Genomic DNA, 21,857 nt, shown 5'->3' on the forward strand with positions numbered 1-21,857 from the left:
AGATTGATCCTCGAAACTCCCCGATCTGCCACCGTGAGAACAATTACCACACGTATCTTCACTGGGCGGAAGTGATGCCACCATTGGGAAACTGATCTCACTCCAGAAATCTTGTGCAAGTTCCTCATCCGTCCCCCCCTCCTACTGATCTTCGTCCAGCCAGGATCCTCCTGCGGATCCTTCAAAAAATCCAATGCCACATCGAAAGGAACCTCGGTGAAATTCAATGTCGGTAACTGATACGTCTCCGACGTATCGATAATTTCTTATGTTCCATGCCACATTATTGATGTTATCTACATGTTTTATGCACACTTTATGTCATATTCGTGCATTTTCTGGAACTAACCTATTAACAAGATGCCGAAGTGCCGATTGCTTTGTTTCTAGCTGTTTTTGGTTTCAGAAATCCTAGTAAGGAAATATTCTCGGAATTGGACGAAATCAAAGCCCAGGGGCCTATTTTTCCACGAAGCTTCCAGAAGTCCGAAGACGAGACGAAGAGGGGCCACGGGGTGGCCAAACCCTAGGGCGGCGCGGCCCCACCCCTGGCCGCGCCGGCCTATGGTGTGGGCCCCCGTGCCGCCTCTTGACTTGCCCTTCCGCCTACTTAAAGCCTCCGTGACGAAACCCCCGGTACCGAGAGCCACGATACGGAAAACCTTCCGGAGACGCCGTCGCCGCCGATCCCATCTCGGGGATCCAGGAGATCGCCTCCGCACCCTGCCGGAGAGGGAATCATCCCCGGAGGACTCTACGCCGCCATGGTCGCCTCCGGTGTGATGTGTGAGTAGTCTACCCCTGGACTATGGGTCCATATCGGTAGCTAGATGGTTGTCTTCTCCCCATTGTGCTATCATTGTCGGATCTTGTGAGCTGCCTATCATGATCAAGATCATCTATCCGTAATTCTATATGTTGCGTTTGTTGGGATCCGATGAATAGAGAATACTTGTTATGTTGATTATCAAAGTTATGCTTATGTGTTGTTTATGATCTTGCATGCTCTCCGTTACTAGTAGATGCTCCGGCCAAGTAGATGCTTGTAACTCCAAGAGGGAGTACTTATGCTCGATAGTGGGTTCATGCTCGCATTGACACCTGGGACGATGACGAGAAAGTTCTAAGGTTGTGTTGTGTCTGTTGCCACTAGGGATAAAACATTGATGCTATGTCTAAGGATGTAGTTGTTGATTACATTACGCACCATACTTAATGCAATTGTCCGTTGTTTGCAACTTAATACTTGGAGGGGTTCGGATGATAACCCGAAGGTGGACTTTTTAGGCATAGATGCGGTTGGATGGCGGTCTATGTACTTTGTCGTAATGCCCAATTAAATCTCACTATACTCATCATGATATGTATGTGCATTGTCATGCTCTCTTTATTTGTCAATTGCCCAACTGTAATTTGTTCACCCAACATGCTGTTCGTCTTATGGGAGAGACACCTCTAGTGAACTGTGGACCCCGGTCCAATTCTCTTTACTGAAATACAAATCTACTGCAATACTTGTTTTACTATTTTCTCTGCAAACAATCATCTTCCACACAATACGGTTAATCCTTTGTTACAGCAAGCCGGTGAGATTGACAACCTCACTGTTTCGTTGGGGCAAAGTACTTTGGTTGTGTTGTGCGGGTTCCACGTTGGCGCCGGAATCCCCGGTGTTGCGCCGCACTACATCCCGCCGCCATCAACCTTCAACGTGCTTCTTGGCTCCTCCTGGTTCGATAAACCTTGGTTTCTTTACGAGGGAAAACTTGCTGCTGTGCGCATCATACCTTCCTCTTGGGGTTGCCCAACGAACGTGTGAAATACACGCCATCAAGCTCTTTTACGGCGCCGTTGCCGGGGAGATCAAGACACGCTGCAAGGGAGTCTCCACTTCTCAATCTCTTTACTTTGTTTTTGTCTTGCTTAGTTTTATTTACTACTTTATTTGCTGCACTAAATCAAAATACAAAAAAATTAGTTGCTAGTTTTACTTTATTTGCTATCTTGTTTGCTATATCGAAAACACAAAAAAATTAGTTTACTTGCATTTACTTTATCTAGTTTGCTTTATTTACTACTTGCTGAAATGAGTAATCCTGAAGTTGAAGTTCGTTCATTTAAGCAACAAGGGGGAGAATGTTTAAAAGATGCTTGGTATAGAATTAGTGATGCCCATAATAGGTGCACTAAGAAACACTCCACCACTATCCTACTCGGGAATTTTTATGTTGGTATCTCTAGCTGGAATAGATATGTTCTTGATTGTCTCGCGGGAGGTAACTTTCTAGGCGCTCCCGCTTTAGAAGCTAGTTGCATTATTGAGAGTTTATTTGGAACACCACCTGTTAATGAAACTAAAATTGAAATCTCTTTTGAAGATGTTATGAAAAAAATGCAAAGCATAGAGAAAAATTTTCCGAGTCTAGAAACTAAATTGGAGATGTTACTTGATAAAACTGATGAACTTGATAAATCCTTAGGAGGAATTGATGAAAGAATTAGTGTCCTAGGAACTTGTGCTGTCCATGCTGATCAAATCAATAGGATTGACGAACTTGAAAAAGCTATGGGAACCTTGGGTTCAACATTTTCTTCTCTTAAATATAAGGAGAAAGCTTATGTGGGTAAGGAGCAAAAGTTTATGTATGTCTCTAAAGTGCCTAGACCAAAGAAGTATTATTATAGGCCTAAAATTGACAAAGCTCTTAGTACCACTACGGATGGGGGAACTCATGATAACGAAGTACCACCCTTCGATAATACTTGATACACACTTTCTGCGCCTAGCTGAAAGGCGTTAAAGAAAAGCGCTTATGGGAGACAACCCATGTTTTTTACCTACAGTACTTTGTTTTTATTTTGTGTCTTGGAAGTTGTTTACTACTGTAGCAACCTCTCCTTATCTTAGTTTAATGTTTTGTTGTGCCAAGTAAAGTCTTTGATAGAAAAGTAAGTACTAGATTTGGATTACTGCGCAGTTCCAGATTTCTTTGCTGTCACGAATCTGGGTCTATCTCCCTGTAGGTAGCTCAGAAAATTACGCCAATTTACGTGCATGATCCTCAGATATGTACGCAACTTTCATTCAATTTGAGCATTTTCATTTGAGCAAGTCTGGTGCCATTTTAAAATTCGTCAATACGAACTGTTCTGTTTTGACAGATTCTGCCTTTTATTTCGCATTGCCTCTTTCGCTATGTTGGATGAATTTCTTTGATCCACTAATGTCCAGTAGCATTATGCAATGTCCAGAAGTGTTAAGAATGATTGTGTCACCTCTGAATATGTCAATTTATATTGTGCACTAACCCTCTAATGAGTTGTTTCGAGTTTGGTGTGGAGGAAGTTTTCAAGGATCAAGAGAGGAGTATGATGCAACATGATTAAGGAGAGTGAAAACTCTAAGCTTGGGGATGCACCCGGTGGTTCACCCCTGCATATATCAAGAAGACTCAAGCGTCTAAGCTTGGGGATGCCCAAGGCATCCCCTTCTTCATCGACAACATTATCAGGTTCCTCCCCGAAACTATATTTTTATTCCATCACATCTTATGTGCTTTTTCTTGGAGCGTCGGTTTGTTTTTGTTTTTGTTTTGTTTGAATAAAATGGATCCTAGCATTCACTTTATGGGAGAGATACACGCTCCGCTGTAGCATATGGACAAGTATGTCCTTGGTTTCTACTCATAGTATTCATGGCGAAGTTTCTCCTTCGTTAAATTGTTATATGGTTGGAATTGGAAAATGATACATGTAGTAATTGCTATAAATGTCTTGGGTAATGTGATACTTGGCAATTGTTGTGCTCATGTTTAAGCTCTTGCATCATATGCTTTGCACCCATTAATGAAGAAATACATAGAGCATGCTAAAATTTGGTTTGCATATTTGGTTTCTCTAAGGTCTAGATAATTTCTAGTATTGAGTTTGAACAACAAGGAAGACGGTGTAGAGTCTTATAATGTTTTCAATATGTCTTTTATGTGAGTTTTGCTGCACCGGTTCATCCTTGTGTTTGTTTCAAATAAGCCTTGCTAGCCTAAACCTTGTATCGAGAGGGAATACTTCTCATGCATCCAAAATACTTGAGCCAACCACTATGCCATTTGTGTCCACCATACCTACCTATACTACATGGTATTTTCCCGCCATTCCAAAGTAAATTGCTTGAGTGCTACCTTTAAAATTCCATCATTCACCTTTGCAATATATAGCTCATGGGACAAATAGCTTAAAAACTATTGTGGTATTGAATATGTAATTATGCACTTTATCTCTTATTAAGTTGCTTGTTGTGCGATAACCATGTTCACTGGGGAACGCCATCAACTCATTGTTGAATTTCATGTGAGTTGCTATGCATGTTCGTCTTGTCCGAAGTAAGGGCGATCTACACTGAGTTGAATGGTTTGAGCATGCATATTGTGAGAGAAGAACATTGGGCCGCTAACTAAAGCCATGATTCATGGTGGAAGTTTCAGTTTTGGACAAACATCCTCAAATCTCTAATGAGAAAAGAATTAATTGTTGTCAAATGCTTAAAGCATTAAAAGAGGAGTCCATTATCCGTTGTCTATGTTGTCCCGGTATGGATGTCTAAGTTGAGAATAATCAAAAGCGAGAAATCCAAATGCGAGCTTTCTCCTTAGACCTTTGTACAGAGCGGCATAGAGGTACCCCTTTGTGAAACTTGGTTAAAGCATATGTATTGCGGTGATAATCCAGGTAGTCCAAGCTAATTAGGACAAGGTGCGGGCACTATTGGTACACTATGCATGAGGCTTGCAACTTATAAGATATAATTTACATGATGCATATGCTTTATTACTACCGTTGACAAAATTGTTTCATGTTTTCAAAATCAAAGCTCTAGCACAAATATAGCAATCGATGCTTTTCCTCTATGAGGACCATTCTTTTACTTTCAATGTTGAGTCAGTTCACCTATTTCTATCCACCTCAAGAAGCAAACACTTGTGTGAACTGTGCATTGATTCCTACATACTTGCTTATTGCACTTATTATATTACTCTATGTTGACAATATCCATGAGATATACATGTTACAAGTTGAAAGCAACCGCTGAAACTTAATCTTCTTTTGTGTTGTTTCAATACCTTTACTTTGAATTATTGCTTTATGAGTTAACTCTTATGCAAGACTTATTGATGCTTGTCTTGAAGTGCTATTCATGAAAAGTCTTTGCTTTATGATTCACTTGTTTACTCATATCATACACATTGTTTTGATCGCTGCATTCACTACATATGCTTTACAAATAGTATGATCAAGATTATGATGGCATGTCACTCCGAAATTATCTCGTGTTATCGTTTTACCTGCTCGGGACGAGCAGAACTAAGCTTGGGGATGCTGATACGTCTCCGACGTATCGATAATTTCTTATGTTCCATGCCACATTATTGATGTTATCTACATGTTTTATGCACACTTTATGTCATATTCGTGCATTTTCCGGAACTAACCTATTAACAAGATGCCGAAGTGCCGATTCTGTTGTTTTCTCGCTGTTTTTGGTTTCAGAAATCCTAGTAAGGAAATATTCTCGGAATTGGACGAAATCAAAGCCCGGGGGCCTATTTTTCCACGAAGCTTCCGGAAGTCCGAAGACGAGACGAAGAGGGGCCACGGGGTGGCCAAACCCTAGGGCGGCGCGGCCCCACCCCGGCCGCGCCGGCCTATGGTGTGGGCCCCCCGTGCCGCCTCTTGACTTGCCCTTCCGCCTACTTAAAGCCTCCGTGACGAAACCCCCGGTACCGAGAGCCACGATACGGAAAACCTTCCGGAGACGCCGTCGCCGCCGATCCCATCTCGGGGGATCCAGGAGATCGCCTCCGGCACCCTGCCGGAGAGGGGAATCATCCCCGGAGGACTCTACGCCGCCATGGTCGCCTCCGGTGTGATGTGTGAGTAGTCTACCCCTGGACTATGGGTCCATAGCAGTAGCTAGATGGTTGTCTTCTCCCCATTGTGCTATCATTGTCGGATCTTGTGAGCTGCCTATCATGATCAAGATCATCTATCCGTAATTCTATATGTTGCGTTTGTTGGGATCCGATGAATAGAGAATACTTGTTATGTTGATTATCAAAGTTATGCTTATGTGTTGTTTATGATCTTGCATGCTCTCCGTTACTAGTAGATGCTCTGGCCAAGTAGATGCTTGTAACTCCAAGAGGGAGTACTTATGCTCGATAGTGGGTTCATGCCTGCATTGACACCTGGGACAGTGACAAGAAAGTACTAAGGTTGTGTTGTGCTGTTGCCACTAGGGATAAAACATTGATGCTATGTCTAAGGATGTAGTTGTTGATTACATTACGCACCATACTTAATGCAATTGTCTGTTGTTTGCAACTTAATACTGGAGGGGGTTCGGATGATAACCTGAAGGTGGACTTTTTAGGCATAGATGCAGTTGGATGGCGGTCTATGTACTTTGTCGTAATGCCCAATTAAATCTCACCATACTCATCATGATATGTATGTGCATTGTCATGCTCTCTTTATTTGTCAATTGCCCAACTGTAATTTGTTCACCCAACATGCTGTTCGTCTTATGGGAGAGACACCTCTAGTGAACTGTGGACCCCGGTCCAATTCTCTTTCCTGAAATACAAATCTACTGCAATACTTGTTTTACTGTTTTCTCTGCAAACAATCATCTTCCACACAATACGGTTAATCCTTTGTTACAGCAAGCCGGTGAGATTGACAACCTCACTGTTTCGTTGGGGCAAAGTACTTTGGTTGTGTTGTGCAGGTTCCACGTTGGCGCCGGAATCCCTGGTGTTGCGCCGCACTACATCCCGCCGCCATCAACCTTCAACGTGCTTCTTGGCTCCTCCTGGATCGATAAACCTTGGTTTCTTTCTGAGGGAAAACTTGCTGCTGTGCGCATCATACCTTCCTCTTGGGGTTGCCCAACGAACGTGTGAAATACACGCCATCAGTAACCTAGAGGGGGAGGGGGTGAATATAGGTTCTACAAAATTTTCCTTGACTTGTTTGCAATTTTAGGCTATGCGGATAAATAAAGTGGCCTAATGCAAACTAAGTGGAGCACCCTATATGGCAAAATACATATATCAAGAACTTCAATCTCGATGGCTATCACAAAAGAAATAAGTGGAAATAAATAACCGAAGCACGCGGAGACGACGATGTATCCCGATGTTCACTTCCTTGAGGGGAAGCTAGTCACCGTTGGAGAGGTGTGGTACCACGAAGGACACCGAACGCCACGAAGGCACACCTTCTTCTCCGTGAGCTCCTTCCACGAAGTAGGAGCTCGTTCCACTATGTGAAGACCTTAGGGAGGCCTTCAATCCTGTACAAACTTTCCGACTCGATCACAAAATTGATCACTCCCGACGACCTCTACCGCCTAGGAGTCCTCAACCTCCAAGAGTAAAAAAGATCGGAGAGGGAAACTTGATACAATGGCTCAAATCGAAAAATGTGTGGTTGAAAGAGATGATGAAAAGATCTTCGAGATGAATGGATCAACTCTCAAATTCGTTAGACGAGTCTCTTGGAATCAAAGATTTGAGATGGGAAAAGTGATGAAGTTCTTGAGACCTTCACAAATCAGATCTGGATCAATTAGAATGGCAAAGGTAATTATCCATGAATTTAGAGTTGCCTTATATAGCCAAACTAGCCGTAACAGGCAGAAAATCGCGCAGGAAAAAGGCTGGCCGGTATAACCGGCTCTGGACCCGGTCATACCGGCCCAGCTGACTGGAACAAAAAACGCAACGTGCTAGACAGAAAACAGGAGAGTCAGCCGGTAATCCGGTATGAGGTAGAAGAGCCACGCGGAAGCATGCGCAAGTGAAAAGCAAGAGCAGCCTGCAGTATGCGATGATGGAATCGAGGCGGCGTGCGGGCGAAAATTGGGCCGGCCGGTTTGACCGGTCCGAACTGCTGTTCTGCCATTTTTTCTTTCATTTCTTTTGGCAAAAAGGGGAGCAAACTTTGAACCTCTTTTAGAAGCAAAATACTGACGAGAGTAAGAGCGAAATATTTTGAAGAAGAAATTTTTTTGTGGAGAACAAAAAGTGGTAGAAACGAAATGGTAAGCGCCGAGCAAAAACTCGAGCCACCTTTGGAGATGTGGAATAGAATGGATCAAAGGCGGCATATGGTGGCGAATATAAGATGGATGAAAGATACCAAACGAATGGAATGAAAGACAAATATGATTTGAGCCAAAGAACCAAATAACGACTCCGACCTCCTCTTAATAGTGCGGGGTCCTATACTCAAGAATAACCGAAAAGGGAGACTACCTTGTCGTGCTCTTCCGAACTTCATCTTCGAGTTCATTTATCGCGATGTTCTTCTCCCTTTTCACATCATCACCCAACACCATAAGAGGGCGAGAAAATTATTCGCGTCCCGCTTGATCTTGATGACGTCACTCATGCTTCATTCAAGCCGGAACACTTCATTTGATGACATGCTCTAGATCTTAGTCACTAAAAGCTCAACTCATGAGCCTTGGAGGATTGTGACACCGACTTCGAGTCAAACCTTCTCTCTTGATAATAACTATCTTGAATCCAACAAATGGTCTTCAAGCAAAACCTATGGATTATTCCTTCAAACAAAAACTCAATGGAAATATTAATCCATAGAAATTATCTTAAATTACCAAAAACAAACATAGGGCCAAAGTACCCTTTCACTCGGACGAGCAGGACTCTTCCTCGGACTCCTCGCCATACGTCGGAGGGCAAAAGAATCTTGATTCAGATGAAGTGGAGAGGACCAAGGAGGCAGACTGGCTGGCGCTAACGTTAGACGGCGGCAATGCAAGGTCTTGGTAGCGGCCTCACCCAGAGCCTCAACATTCATTTTTTCGCGCTGCTGCGACATCAAACTATAACCTGTACAAGCGTCGCCAATGCCTATTGCAACACGAGTTTATCTTCAAAAAACGCAATTCGCTGCGGAATCTTTTGTATTTGCTTAATGCAACATTGTTGGATGCCAAATTAGTAAGTACCGGATAAGAAATCATACGAAGCTTCCTGATTTTTTTTATAGTGCATCCTTATATTAATATAATATAAAATCACACCCTAGGGGTTTCTTCTACGGTAAAATTGTCAACAAAAAATCATATGGAATACACGTGTGACCACAACAAAAAAACAACACATGGTAATTGAAAGTCCTAATGTGCATCATGATGATCATTTCAGAGCACCATTTGTGAAACTTGAGAGTAAAAGAATTGAAAACCTTAGGAAATGATCTCGAGATATGAATTCATATTTTAATATCCATAAAATCCGTGAAATATTTATCAAATATTGTGCGAGGGTCTGAGCAGCATCCCTAATAATTATTAAAGAAATTGGGATGGACAAAAACATTAATACAAATTCTTAATTCTTGGACAGGCCTAGAGTGGAACCAGGCTTTCAACGTAGGGGGTCACATCAATGTACTCGACAAGCATATGACCGTGTTTGCTGTCATTATCGGCGTTCCGATACATTGTGTCCTTGAGGCTAACCATATCATTGAAGACACCTTCTCCATTCTGGATACCACAGAGCACGAGATGGTCAGATCCGGCTTGGAACACAGGCTCCTCATCAAGCATGGAAATTAGACGAAAATACCTCCACCTACAAAAGGGGGCAAAGCGGATGATATAGCGCCGGTGCCATCGGGGTGCCTCGTCATTGGTACCAAGATCGGCGCACATCCACATCTCCAGCGACCTTCCGCCGGCTCCTCGCTGATCAGGCACGCATAGGCACAACTCTCCTCGCAGCTCGGCTAAGCTGGATGCCGCATAGTCTAGCCCTAGGTTGCAAAGAGGCGGCGCCGGTGTGATGCTGAATGACTCATCTTCCAAGTTAAAGCGGATGAAGCCCCGAGTGTTGGGTAGAAGCGAGGCCTAGGCCGTCCATAGCAAGGATCCCTTGAAGAAGGTCGCAGTTCGCCCTGCCATGATCGGGTACGGCGGTGGCGCTGCTGTGTGGCGCCAATGCTTGTCTGTTTTCAGGGTGAACACCTCCATCCCCGTGGTGTAGTGGTAGCCATCCTTGTCACAGCGGTAGAAGAATCGAGCAACCTTGTAGGTGCTAGAGCGAAGGTCATGGCCGAAGCCAAAGGCCTGATGGCCTCGGATGTGGGCTGGGAGTCTAGGAGGCCTCACGGAGTGCGGGCTGGAGGGAAGCGTGAGGACGCGCCGTGTGGCTGGGTTGAGCACGATCACCTTGGCGCCGGTGGGCAGCAGCACTAGGCCGTCGCAGTGCGCGAGGTCGTGCGCGTTTCTCCTGTCGGGGAAGAGTAAGTGGTCGTAGTCAGCCATGTCGTGTATTAGGGTAGCTGCTGTTAGCTGAATAAACCCTGTCTGTCGTCAGGTGTTAGGATAGTTTGCTTATCTGAATTTGTTTTTCAGTTATTAGACAGACATGAGCCTGTTGCATCAGGACTCGGTCTTTACGCATTTGTAGCATCGTGATCGATCACGATCGATTTCGTGGGATGGCACGAGATGCCCGGATCGTGGCGTAGGGGTAGGAGCACTACCAGGTCACGTTTTACCTTTCAGTTGAGAATAAAAGGTGAAGAGAAACAGAAAAGCCGTATGTAGTACGCGGCACAAAAAACCTCCTGAGTTCATCGCATTCTCTTCCTTTGCATCCACGAGAGAGATCGAGAGAGAGAGCTGTCAATTTGGTATCAGAGCCACGTTAGAGCTTTGAGGGACCATGGTGGACGACGGAGCAGGAACCGCGGCGGCAGGCGCCGCGGCGGGCCAGGCGGCCGCCGGAGCGACGGCTCCAGGCGCTGCTGCACCAACGGCGGGCAGATCGCCTCCGCCGCGACGATCGGAGACTCCCCCGCGGACACGGAACCAGAGCCGCGGGCGGAGCCGTTCACGACAGAACGGCAAGGAGATCGTCGTGCGCGAGACGACGTACCACGAGCGACCGATGGTGCAGGCCGGAGTGCTTGTGTGGCCTACGCTAACCTCCACAAACTACATCGAGTGGGCGCTCCTTATGCAGATCAACATGGAGGCCTGCGTGCTGTGGGACGCGGTGGAAGGAAACGCGCCAAGCGTGCCCGTCGACAAGGCCGCCCTCGCGGCGATCCTGCGCTCCGTACCGGCTGACATGCAAGCCGCGCTCCTAGTGAAGCGCACGGCGAAGGAGGCGTGCGACGCCGTGAAGATGATGCGGGTCGGCGTCGACCGCGTCAGGCAGGCGACGGCGCAACGGCTCCGAAAGGAGTTCGAGGCCCTCACGTTTCGCGACGGCGAGTCGCTGGACTCGTTCGTGTTGCGGATCACGGGGATCGTCAACAACCTCCGCTCCCTCGGCGATCAGATGGAGGAGGTGAGAGTCGTCGAGAAGATCCTACGCGAGGTGCCCAAGGAGTACGCGCCTATGGCGTGCTCCATCGAGACGCTGCTCGATCTGAGCACGCTCTCCGTCGAGGAGCTGCTCGGGCGTCTGCGCTCCAGCGAGGGGCGAGGCGGCGGATCCTCGTCGACAACGAACAGCGGCGGCAGCCTGCTCCTCACTGAGGAGGAGTGGGAGAAACGGCGTCGCCAACGTGATCAAGGTCAAGGGCAAGCCAACCGCAACGGCAACGGCGGCAAGAAAGGCAAGGCCAAGACCAAGAACGGCAACGATCGTGGCGGCGAGCGCGACATGAGCACGGTAAAGTGTTACAATTGTAATAACAAGGGTCACTTCTCCAAGCAGTGTCCAGAGCCTCAACGCGAGCGAAAGGGCAGGGCGAACCTTGCCCAGGAGGAGAAGGAGGAAGAAGCTCTCCTCATGGCGCGTGTCGGGGAGGTCCTGCTGGCCACGCCGAACGAGCGCGGCGGGGAGATGGTTCTCCTCAACGAGAAGCGCTCCAAGGCTACGGCCACGAACGGCGCGGCCCGCTGTGACACAACGTGGTTCCTGGACTCCGGTGCCAGCAACCACATGTGCGGCCGTCGCGAACTCTTCTCCGAGCTTGACACAAGCGTGCACGGCTTCGTCAAGCTCGGCGACGACACCTCCGTGGAGATCGAAGGGCGCGGAACGATCCTCTTCACGTGCAAGAAGGGGGAGCACCTGACCCTGTCCGAGGTCTACTTCATCCCCAAGCTCTGCAGCAGCATCGTCTCCCTGGGCCAGCTCGACGAACTGGGGTACGAGACCCGCATCCGCCACGGCTGGCTACAGCTACGGGACCCGGACGAACGGCTGCTGGCACGAGTGCCACGGAGTCGCGGGAGGCTCTACATCCTTCACCTCGAGCTGGCACGGCCGGTGTGCCTTGCTGCTCACGGCGGCGAGGACGCATGGCGCTGGCACGCGAGGTACGGACACATGCATTTTGATGCGCTCCGCCGCCTCGCTCGCGGCGACATGGTGCACGGACTGCCCCTCCTCGACGAGCTCGATCGCCTCTGCGACGCCTGCCTCGCCGGGAAACAGAAACGCAATCCGTTTCCCCGCCAGGCCATCAACCGCGCGGACAAGAGGCTTGGACTAGTCCATGCGGATCTGTGCGGCCCCATCGATCCGCCAACGCCCGGAGGGAAACGCTACTTCCTCCTCTTGGTGGACGACAGCAGTCGCTACATGTGGCTGCACCTCCTGGCAACGAAAGATCAGGCGTCCGCGGCGATCAAGAAGTTCCAGGCTGCGGCCGAGCTCGAGAGCGGGCAGAAGCTGAAGTTGCTGCGCACTGACAGGGGTGGTGAGTTCAACTCAAACGAGCTCGGGGAGTACTTCTCTGACCTTGGTGTGCAGAGACAGCTGACGGCGGCGTACTCCCCACAGCAAAATGGGGTGGTCGAGCGACGAAATCAAACTGTCGTCGGCATGGCGAGGTGCTTGCTCAAGACCAGGAATGTCCCTGCTCGCTTCTGGGGCGAGGCCGTCACGACGGCGGTGTACCTCCTGAACCGCGGCACGACGAAGAGCGTCGCGGGCAAGACGCCATTCGAGGCATGGCATGGCCGACGTCCGAGCGTGCAGCACTTGCGCGTCTTCGGCTGCGTGGCCCACGTCAAGGTCACACGCCCGAACCTGAAGAAGTTGGAGGACAGGAGCATCCCCATGGTGCTGCTTGGCTATGAGCCCGGCTCCGCCGCATATCGGGTGTACGACCCCGCTGCGGGCAAGGTGCACGTGTCTCGCGACGTCGTGTTCGACGAAGACGCAGCGTGGAACTGGACCAGCACGGAGAAGCAGCAAGGCGATGCAGCTGACACGTTCACCGTCGAGCATCTTGTCATTCCCATTTCAGGTGCCGACGGAGGCTGGAACACGACGCGCTCTGGGCGCGCACCGGACATGCCATGCGAGAACGGGACGCGCACAGAGCGCGCCCACGACGTCGACGACCACGCCACTGCTGGAACGGGCAACGCACCTTCGCCCGCTCCACCAGCGACCCCCGCGACACCACCGTCGCGCACGGTGGAGTTCGCCAGTCCACCGTCGAACGCATCGCAGCCCTCCCCAGATGAAGAGGCTCCTCGACGCTACCGCTTGCTGGAGGAGCTGTACGACGTCACTGAGGAGACGGAGGCGCCCGGCAGCGAGCTGTGCCTGCTCGCTGCGGACGAACCGGCAAACTTCTCTGAAGCTGAGAAGGACAAGGAGTGGCGTGCGGCAATGGTGGAGGAGATGGCGAGCATCGAAGCCAATCAGACCTGGCGGCTAACGCGACTGCCGCCGGGGCACCGCGCCATTGGTCTCAAATGGGTGTTCAAGCTCAAAAGAGACTCCAATGGCGATGTGGTGAAGCGCAAGGCGCGATTGGTGGCCAAAGGGTATGTCCAGCGACAGGGGGTGGATTTCCGCGAGGTGTTCGCCCCTGTCGCCCGGATGGAGAGCGTGCGGCTGTTGATTGCTTTCGCTGCTCACCATGGCTGGCCCATCCATCACATGGACGTGAAGACGGCGTTCTTGAACGGTGAGCTGCTGGAGGAGGTGTACGTCGAGCAACCTCCTGGCTTCGCCGTCGACGGAGAAGAGCACAAGGTGCTGAAACTGGACAAGGCGCTCTACGGGCTCCGTCAGGCACCGAGGGCATGGAATGCGAAGCTTGACGCTAGCCTCCACTCTCTCGGGTTTGTGCGCAGCCAGACGGAGCATGCTGTCTACCGCCGCGGAGGCAGCAAGGAGCTGCTACTCGTGGGCGTGTACGTCGACGACCTCGTCATCACTGGTACGTCGATCGAGGAGGTGACAAAGTTCAAGGCGGAGATGACCACTCTCTTCCGCATGAGCGACCTGGGCGAGCTCAGCTTCTACCTCGGCATCACGGTGCAGCAGGGGAGCGGCACGATCACGCTCCAACAAGCAGCTTACGCCAAGAAGCTGCTGCAGCGCGCGGGCATGGACGACTGCAATCCATGTGCCACGCCAATGGAAGCTCGCCTGAAGCTGAGCAGGGCCGGTGCTGGAAAGCCGGTGGATGCCACCCACTACCGCAGCATTGTGGGTGGGCTCAGGTACCTCGTACACACGAGGCCTGACATCTCCTACGCCGTCGGCTACGTCAGTCGATTCATGGAGGCGCCCACCTCTGAGCACCTCGCAGCGGTGAAGCACCTGCTGCGATACATCGCTGGAACTCTGTCCTACGGCGTCACCTACAGGCGTGGACAGGGAAGGCAGGAGCTGCTGGGGTACAGCGACGCCGATCTGGCCGGGGACGTCGACGATCGGAAGAGCACGACAGGCATGGTCTTCTTCCTTGGACGGAGTCCGATCAGCTGGCACTCGCAGAAGCAACGCGTGGTGGCAATATCGTCATGCGAATCGGAGTACATCGCAGCTGCCACCACATCCTGCCAGGGCGTCTGGCTAAGCAGGCTCATTGGGGAGCTGCTGAATGAAGAACCAAGGCCGCCGAAGCTGTTGGTTGACAACAAATCGGCGATCCAACTTGTCAAGAATCCTGTGTTCCACGACCGTAGCAAGCACATCGACACCCGCTACCATCTGATCCGCGATTATGTGGAGAAGGGAGTCCTTGAGGTCGACTACGTCAGGACGGAGGATCAGCTCGCGGATGTTCTGACGAAAGCACTTGGGCGCATCCGTTTCCAGGAGCTGAGGAGCAGAATTGGCGTTGCTGCGACAAGCCTGACGACGACATGATTTAAGGGGGTGATTGTTAGCTGAATAAACCCTGTCTGTCGTCAGGTGTTAGGATAGTTTGCTTATCTGAATTTGTTTTTCAGTTATTAGACAGACATGAGCCTGTTGCATCAGGACTCGGTCTTTACGCATTTGTAGCATCGTGATCGATCACGATCGATTTCGTGGGATGGCACGAGATGCCCGGATCGTGGCGTAGGGGTAGGAGCACTACCAGGTCACGTTTTACCTTTCAGTTGAGAATAAAAGGTGAAGAGAAACAGAAAAGCCGTATGTAGTACGCGGCACAAAAAACCTCCTGAGTTCATCGCATTCTCTTCCTTTGCATCCACGAGAGAGATCGAGAGAGAGAGCTGTCAGCTGCCGCGGCGCCACCTGGGTTACGCTTGTGATCCCAACGGTGCAAGCCGGTGATGATAAATTCTTCTCCACGGTCATCGTTGGTGTTCTTGATCAGCGGGGCGACGAGGAGGGATAAGTTGCGGACACGGAGGTGCCCTTTGATGAAGTAGTCGTCGTCGATGGTGTGGTGCCATGACTTGCAGACGCATCTGAACCGCAGCAGCGACCTGACGGGAAGATGGACAAGGATCTGTGTCGCAATCAGCTCATGAGGCACGTCCGGCGTGACTAGCTTGGATTTCTTGGGTTCTTTTTTTCCTGATGAGGAAAGGTGCATCACGCACGAGTGAGTTGTCGTCGGCTTTGATCTGCCGCGCGCACACCTCGTTCAACAAAAAACTCGTTCAAGAAAAAGATGGATCCCACGGTTTTATCGGCATGCAGCAGTACCGATTAGACTCGTACACGGGAGTCAGGGCCCCAATTTAGAGGTAAATCAGCGAAAAACAAGTGCTCCTATTTTACCTGAGAAGGGCCAGCCAGCCTTAGAGCATCTCTAGCAGAGTCTGTAAAAGTGCAAATCGAAAAACTCGAGTTCAGTCTTCTGAAAACGTGTTTACGGATCGCAAAACAGCTGGCGTAGAACAGAACCTGTAAACTAAAACTGAAAAACGGAATATTCAAAAAATCATCTTCTTCTTCACAAGAACTGTCCACGCCGCTGCCTAGATCTCCCCGCGCGTGCCGGCAGCCGCGAGCGAGCTTAAAGGTCGGACGAGGACGGTCGTGCACAAGGAATTGGAGAACCGAACACCGGAGGAGCCGATAGGACGCATGTCTGAGCTCACGCGGTCGGACACGGCCATGATTGGTGATGCTTGGCCGGTTTGCGCTAATGCTAATTCTAATGTTTGGCCGCGCGCATTGCTGCCGGCCATTCTGCTTGGTCGCGCGCAGGCTAGCTGCTGCTGCTTGGCCGCGCCGCTGCGCGCATGCTTGCCGCGCAAAGCTTGCCGTCAGTCGCCCTACTCACCGGAAATTAACATAGACGTGTAGACATGTTCGGAATTGGAGCAGGCTTACAGTATATTTAACCGGCGGTGCATAATTTTAGCAAAGTAGCTAGAAATCTGCGGCTGGAGGCGGTTGTACCGACGTTCAGTTTTGGGCCTGTAAGCCGTTATTAAGTCTGTATTAATAGGGGCCGAGTCTGAAATTTTTCAGGCCCCTGAAAAAGTTTTTCGGGCCGGACAGCGAGTTCAGTCTCTATTATGCGCCACTTTCGACCCGAACTCGTAAATCGGCCGGAAAAATACAGTTCCGTCGTAGTTTACGGGCTCTGTTAGAGATTCTCTTACCTGGGCCTTGCGCTCGATCGGTACAAGAAGCCTGTCTACACAAGCTTCTGGTTTATTTCTTTGGGTTTCTTTTTTTCTTCCATTCTTCACTCCTCTCATTTGAACAATTTTAAATTATAAGTTTTTCCAAAATTTTGAAACTTGAACAAATTTCATTTTTTGAAAATTTTCCATTTTTGAAATTTTTTCAGATTTGAACAATTTGCAACTTTAAATATTTTTTTAATCCAAACCTTTTCAAATATGATCTTATTTCCAGATTTGAAAAGTTTTCAGTCTTGTTTTTTCCCAAAGAAAATAATAATAATAATGAAATAATAGAAAAAAGAAAACAAAAAACTGTATAAGGACCCATTCCCTAGGCCGGCCCAATAAGAGCGTGGACTATAGAGGCATTATGTGTGAGCGGTACTCTCGCACACACACGAGCGGGCGAAAGGGGCTCACATGTGTCTCGTTGTTCCTTGATCTTCTCTTTGTTGAATCTTGCCATCGCCAATTTGGATCGAACCAACTCCATAGATCCAATTAGGTGCGTTCCTATAAGTATCTCTAGCAGAACCCTTATATCGACGACCTTAAAATACAGATAAAAGCCGCCGTTGACAAGCTTTAAAGGCCATGCTTGTGTTGTTATATTGTGATCCAAATTCATAAAAAGACTATCTTCTAACGTTAGGAGCAAGGCTCGTCGCCGGAGGCTTGGCCAAAGCGGATCGTCATCACCGCCTACATATATCTATTGTAAGCCGCCGGCTAGGCTTTATCAGATTATAAGATAAATCACGGAGTTTGTAAACACTTTTCGATATAGTGAAGTTTTGCTGGCTAGCACCCGTGGTTATTCCCCTATGTGCTGGAGGGGTTTTTCACGATAAAATCTTGTGTCTCCTGCTATGATCTTCTTTCTATTCTTCGTTATAGCTTATCGCCTTGTTAACATGTGTTTCACCAGAAAAGGCCTCTGGAAAAAAAGGTTTCCGACACGTATACATATAGCCTTCGTATCTCCCCTTGTAAAGAGGTTTTATATTCGTATTTAATTTGAACGTGACCACGTCAAACTGGCAAGTCTTAGTACTAGGTCCTGGTGAAGGTACTCAAACGTCGGCCACGTCATGGAAAAGGTCTACTCGAGAATTAATCCTAACTAGTCCACATAACGCGCGGCGTCCACGGGTTGCCGATTGTACTCTTTGTATTGCTCGATCCAAGACGATGGGATCTCATCGTCCCGAGCCGGAGAAGAACAGCACCATGGAGCTCTCTAGAGATATGCTACGCGAGATCCTGCTGAAGCTGCCGACCAAGGACGTCGCACGGTCCCGCTGCGTCTCCAGGCTGTGGCTCAGCGTGGTCAGCGACCCCTTCTTCCGCAACCTCCACGCCATGGCCAGCCATGTCACCTCCGCCCGCACGGAGGCCTTGCTCGTCACAGAAAGGCGCGTGCCCGGCCCTAACGATGAGGCCACCGTCTTCAACGTCTCATCGGGGAAGGCCATGTGCTGCGTCCCCATCCCTAGCAGTTACACCATCGGCAACGTGTGCAACGGCTTCCTCTGCTTCGCGCATCCCGACGGCCCGGCGGCACCGGTGCTGGTGTGCAACCCTGTCACAGGCGAGGCAATGATGCTTCCAAAGGCTCCCTCACTTGTCAGCTCCAAGGTGCATTTATTCGCCTTGGGATTCAGTCCATCTACCAAAGAGTACAAGTTATTCCGGTTGTCGTACCCATGGTCTTCTTCTACCTCCGACCAGCGCGTGGAAGTGGACGTGCACACCCTAGGCGACACACGCGGGTGGAGGTGTCGGGATTCATACACCTCCCCATGTCGCCCAGCTAACGTTTCAGCGCCGGTGTCAATCGCCGGCAAGATATACGTGCTGACCCTTAGCTGGACGCATGGTACCAAACACGAGAATCCCAAGAGATTACTGGCCATTGATGTGGCGGCCGAGTTGTGCTGCACCTACCATCTCCCGGACTACGAGACCTGGCCCTATAAGGACCCGACGGTGGGTGCATTTGAGCTCAACGGGCATCTCTGCTTCGTGGCGCACATCCTCAACTTGATCGACACTGCTATAACCATCCACTTCTGGGTCATGTCGCCGCCATCGGGGAACATGGACCTGGAGGGTCACCACCGGCAACCGTCGTGGGATCTGCGCTACAGCTTCCGCACGGAACACAACTATTGCTTTTCGACGCCGTGGGCGTGCTGGCTTGAGGAGGACGAGATGTTGTGATACATGCAATATGAAATCTTGCACCTCTACGGTGGCACGGGGGAAGTCACATCCACTTCCAACTCCGGTTTTCTACGATGGGACAAGGAACTAAAACTCCCTGATGCACCTTTACGGCCCGAATGCCAGTTTAACATCTACGGCGGTTACCGCCCCACCTTGCTCTCACCTCTCATCTTTGTGGTGCCACCGGTCCAAGACGACGACGACACAAACAAACACCAGTTCGAGCACAACATGTTGAGGGTACTACGACACCATCGCTAAGTTAAATGCGCGCGTGAGCTGATCCATCGCGCAAGCTGGAATTTGCTTAAGATCCCACCAACATAGCATGCAGGAGAAATTTTGGCTACCAATGCTATATATATAATATATGTGTTATGGGTAAGACAGAAGTCTCCAAATAAGACTTTGAATTATACCTTTTTGTACCGTTTCTGAATGTCTGGTTATATTATCTGTGACTTTAATTTCCTTACTGCAATGAAAATGACTATGTATTTTCAGTAAATTTCTCAAATTTCACTTAATTCATCTATTACAAGATGCACAAGGGAGGGCACACGAGGAACGTTTATGATCGGCTTAATGCCGTAAGAAAAAAAAATGGCAGAGTGGCAGGGTGGAAGGTCCTCTCAGTCAATGTGTATATATAGGAGATCTACATGCATCCTGAACTTGAGTTAGGGAGTACTATATCTTTGCGGTTTAGGAAGGTTAGAAGATAAAATACAAGTTTCAAAAGTAAACGGGTGTTGAAATAAAATATTCCCTTTCCAAAATCGATATCACAGACTTTTTTTTTATGTTTTAATGTATCTAGACACATTTAGTCTATAGAGACATCCAGTTTTAGACAAATCCGCGACGCCCATTTTTTCCGAAGGGTAGGAGTATCATAGGTCTGGGTGCCAAATTAGACGAACCGTAATATTCTCTCATATATTGCTATGATTCTCATGGGGTTTATATATAGGTATATGGGAAGTGCTTGGAGTAGAAGACAAGAAGCTTAGGGTGTGTTTGGTAGCCCAGGTGTAATGAGAGTCTCTCCTCATACATGTTGACCCTAGCTAAGTTGGGATAAGATTTTGACATGTGTTTGGTAACCTAGGTTTATTGAGGTAGGCTGAGTTGAGATGTTATTTGGTGGATTGGTATGGTAAGAGATGTTGAGGCTTATGTGTAGAAATATGAAATTACTATGATCTATGAGGTCCAAATTGTACACAAAAGCCCTTGAATTGAATAAAAAAGTAGTTGGGTCCTGAGATCCTGATTGAGATGAACGCGACCCCGATTTGGCTTCGTGCCTGACGGTGGCGCACGTCTTGGGGCGGGCCGGGATAGTGGAGGCCGTGGTGGCCGCGGGGCTTCGTGCTCGGGATGCCGGAACTTGGTGCTCGGGGCGGGCCAGGCTAGTGGAGTGCCGTGGTGGCGGAGCCTGGGAGCTTCTACCTGCCGCGGACGTGGGGCGGGAGGGCGCCGGTGCTCGTGACAGCGGGAGGGAGGCCTTGGGGTGGCGGAGCTTGGTGCTCGTGGCAGGCTAGGTTAGTGGAGGGCCGTGCTGGCGGAACCTTTGATCTTCTTCCCGCACGAGCTACTGCCTCTACAGGCCATGGGCGGGAGGGCGCTCACGTTACTTGCTACCTCTGCTCAGCGTCCCTTGCTCTTGCTCGGCCGATGGGAGAGGAAGAGGCTGGGGGGCGCGGGAGGGAGGGTGCCAAAGGAAGAGGAGGAGGAGGATGGGGTAAATGAATGAAGGAGAGAAAGAGGTGGGGTGATGGTCTGTTGGGGCCGATGGGGGCTGCTACAGTGTATTACGGGATAAGCTCAGTTTGAGCAAGTTGTGAAGCTCGATTTGAGCTTCCCAACCTAGCCTGGCTAATAAGCCTTTTTTGTATGAGGTAGGTACTGTTGAACTGGCCCGACCCAGGCTAACAAACGACAAATAGTTTGTTGTGCTAGATTTAAATGAAAATATTTGGGTTAGTTCGGGCTACCAAACACATCCGTATTATTCCAGCCTATCTTGGATATCTAGAATCATAGTCAATCTCGTGTAATTACTATGCCAAGCGAAAAAAATTATTCGTAGAATACAAAAAATTATGGTTATTACGTCAGTTGGATGGGTATTAGACTAGTTCTCTTTTTTGAATCAATTAGACTAGTTCTCAGTAGACTTAGAATTAGCTAGTTATATTTTTTAAAAGCTGATCTTTACTATTTGAGCAGCTATTTGGATAAAAATGAACTTTAGTGAAGATGATTCACTGCTTCGGTGAAACAAAGGAAATAGATGAACAGTTTAGTACCAAGTATTTGTTAATCCAGTCCATCAAATATTTATTTCTCCATCCCTACCGTAAAAGATGCTACCTTTGATTTTTTTGGAGAGATATTGTACCTCTGAATTCTACTCCACGTTAGGGTCTATTTTTATTTTTGGAAAATACATGCAAGATCGAATACAGGAAATACATCATGCTGGACACGGGGCATTTACAGGTGGAGTTGTGGGCTTGTAGAACAGTGGAAGCCATTATATTGGACGGCCTCGAGGTTTAAAGGCTAGCAGCTGCTGGCTAGCAAATTCTCTTGGCAGGTCGCAGGTTGTTCGAATGCTCTGATGGAGGCCGGCCTCTTTGTTTTGATTTAAGGCATCTCAACGCACGTAACAAGGCGTTCTCGAATTGCTCATCGCCATCCTCGGATGGCGGCGAAAAGGTGA

This window comes from Lolium rigidum, chromosome 3 (assembly GCF_022539505.1).
Source record: "Lolium rigidum isolate FL_2022 chromosome 3, APGP_CSIRO_Lrig_0.1, whole genome shotgun sequence".
Lineage (NCBI taxonomy): Eukaryota > Viridiplantae > Streptophyta > Magnoliopsida > Poales > Poaceae > Lolium > Lolium rigidum.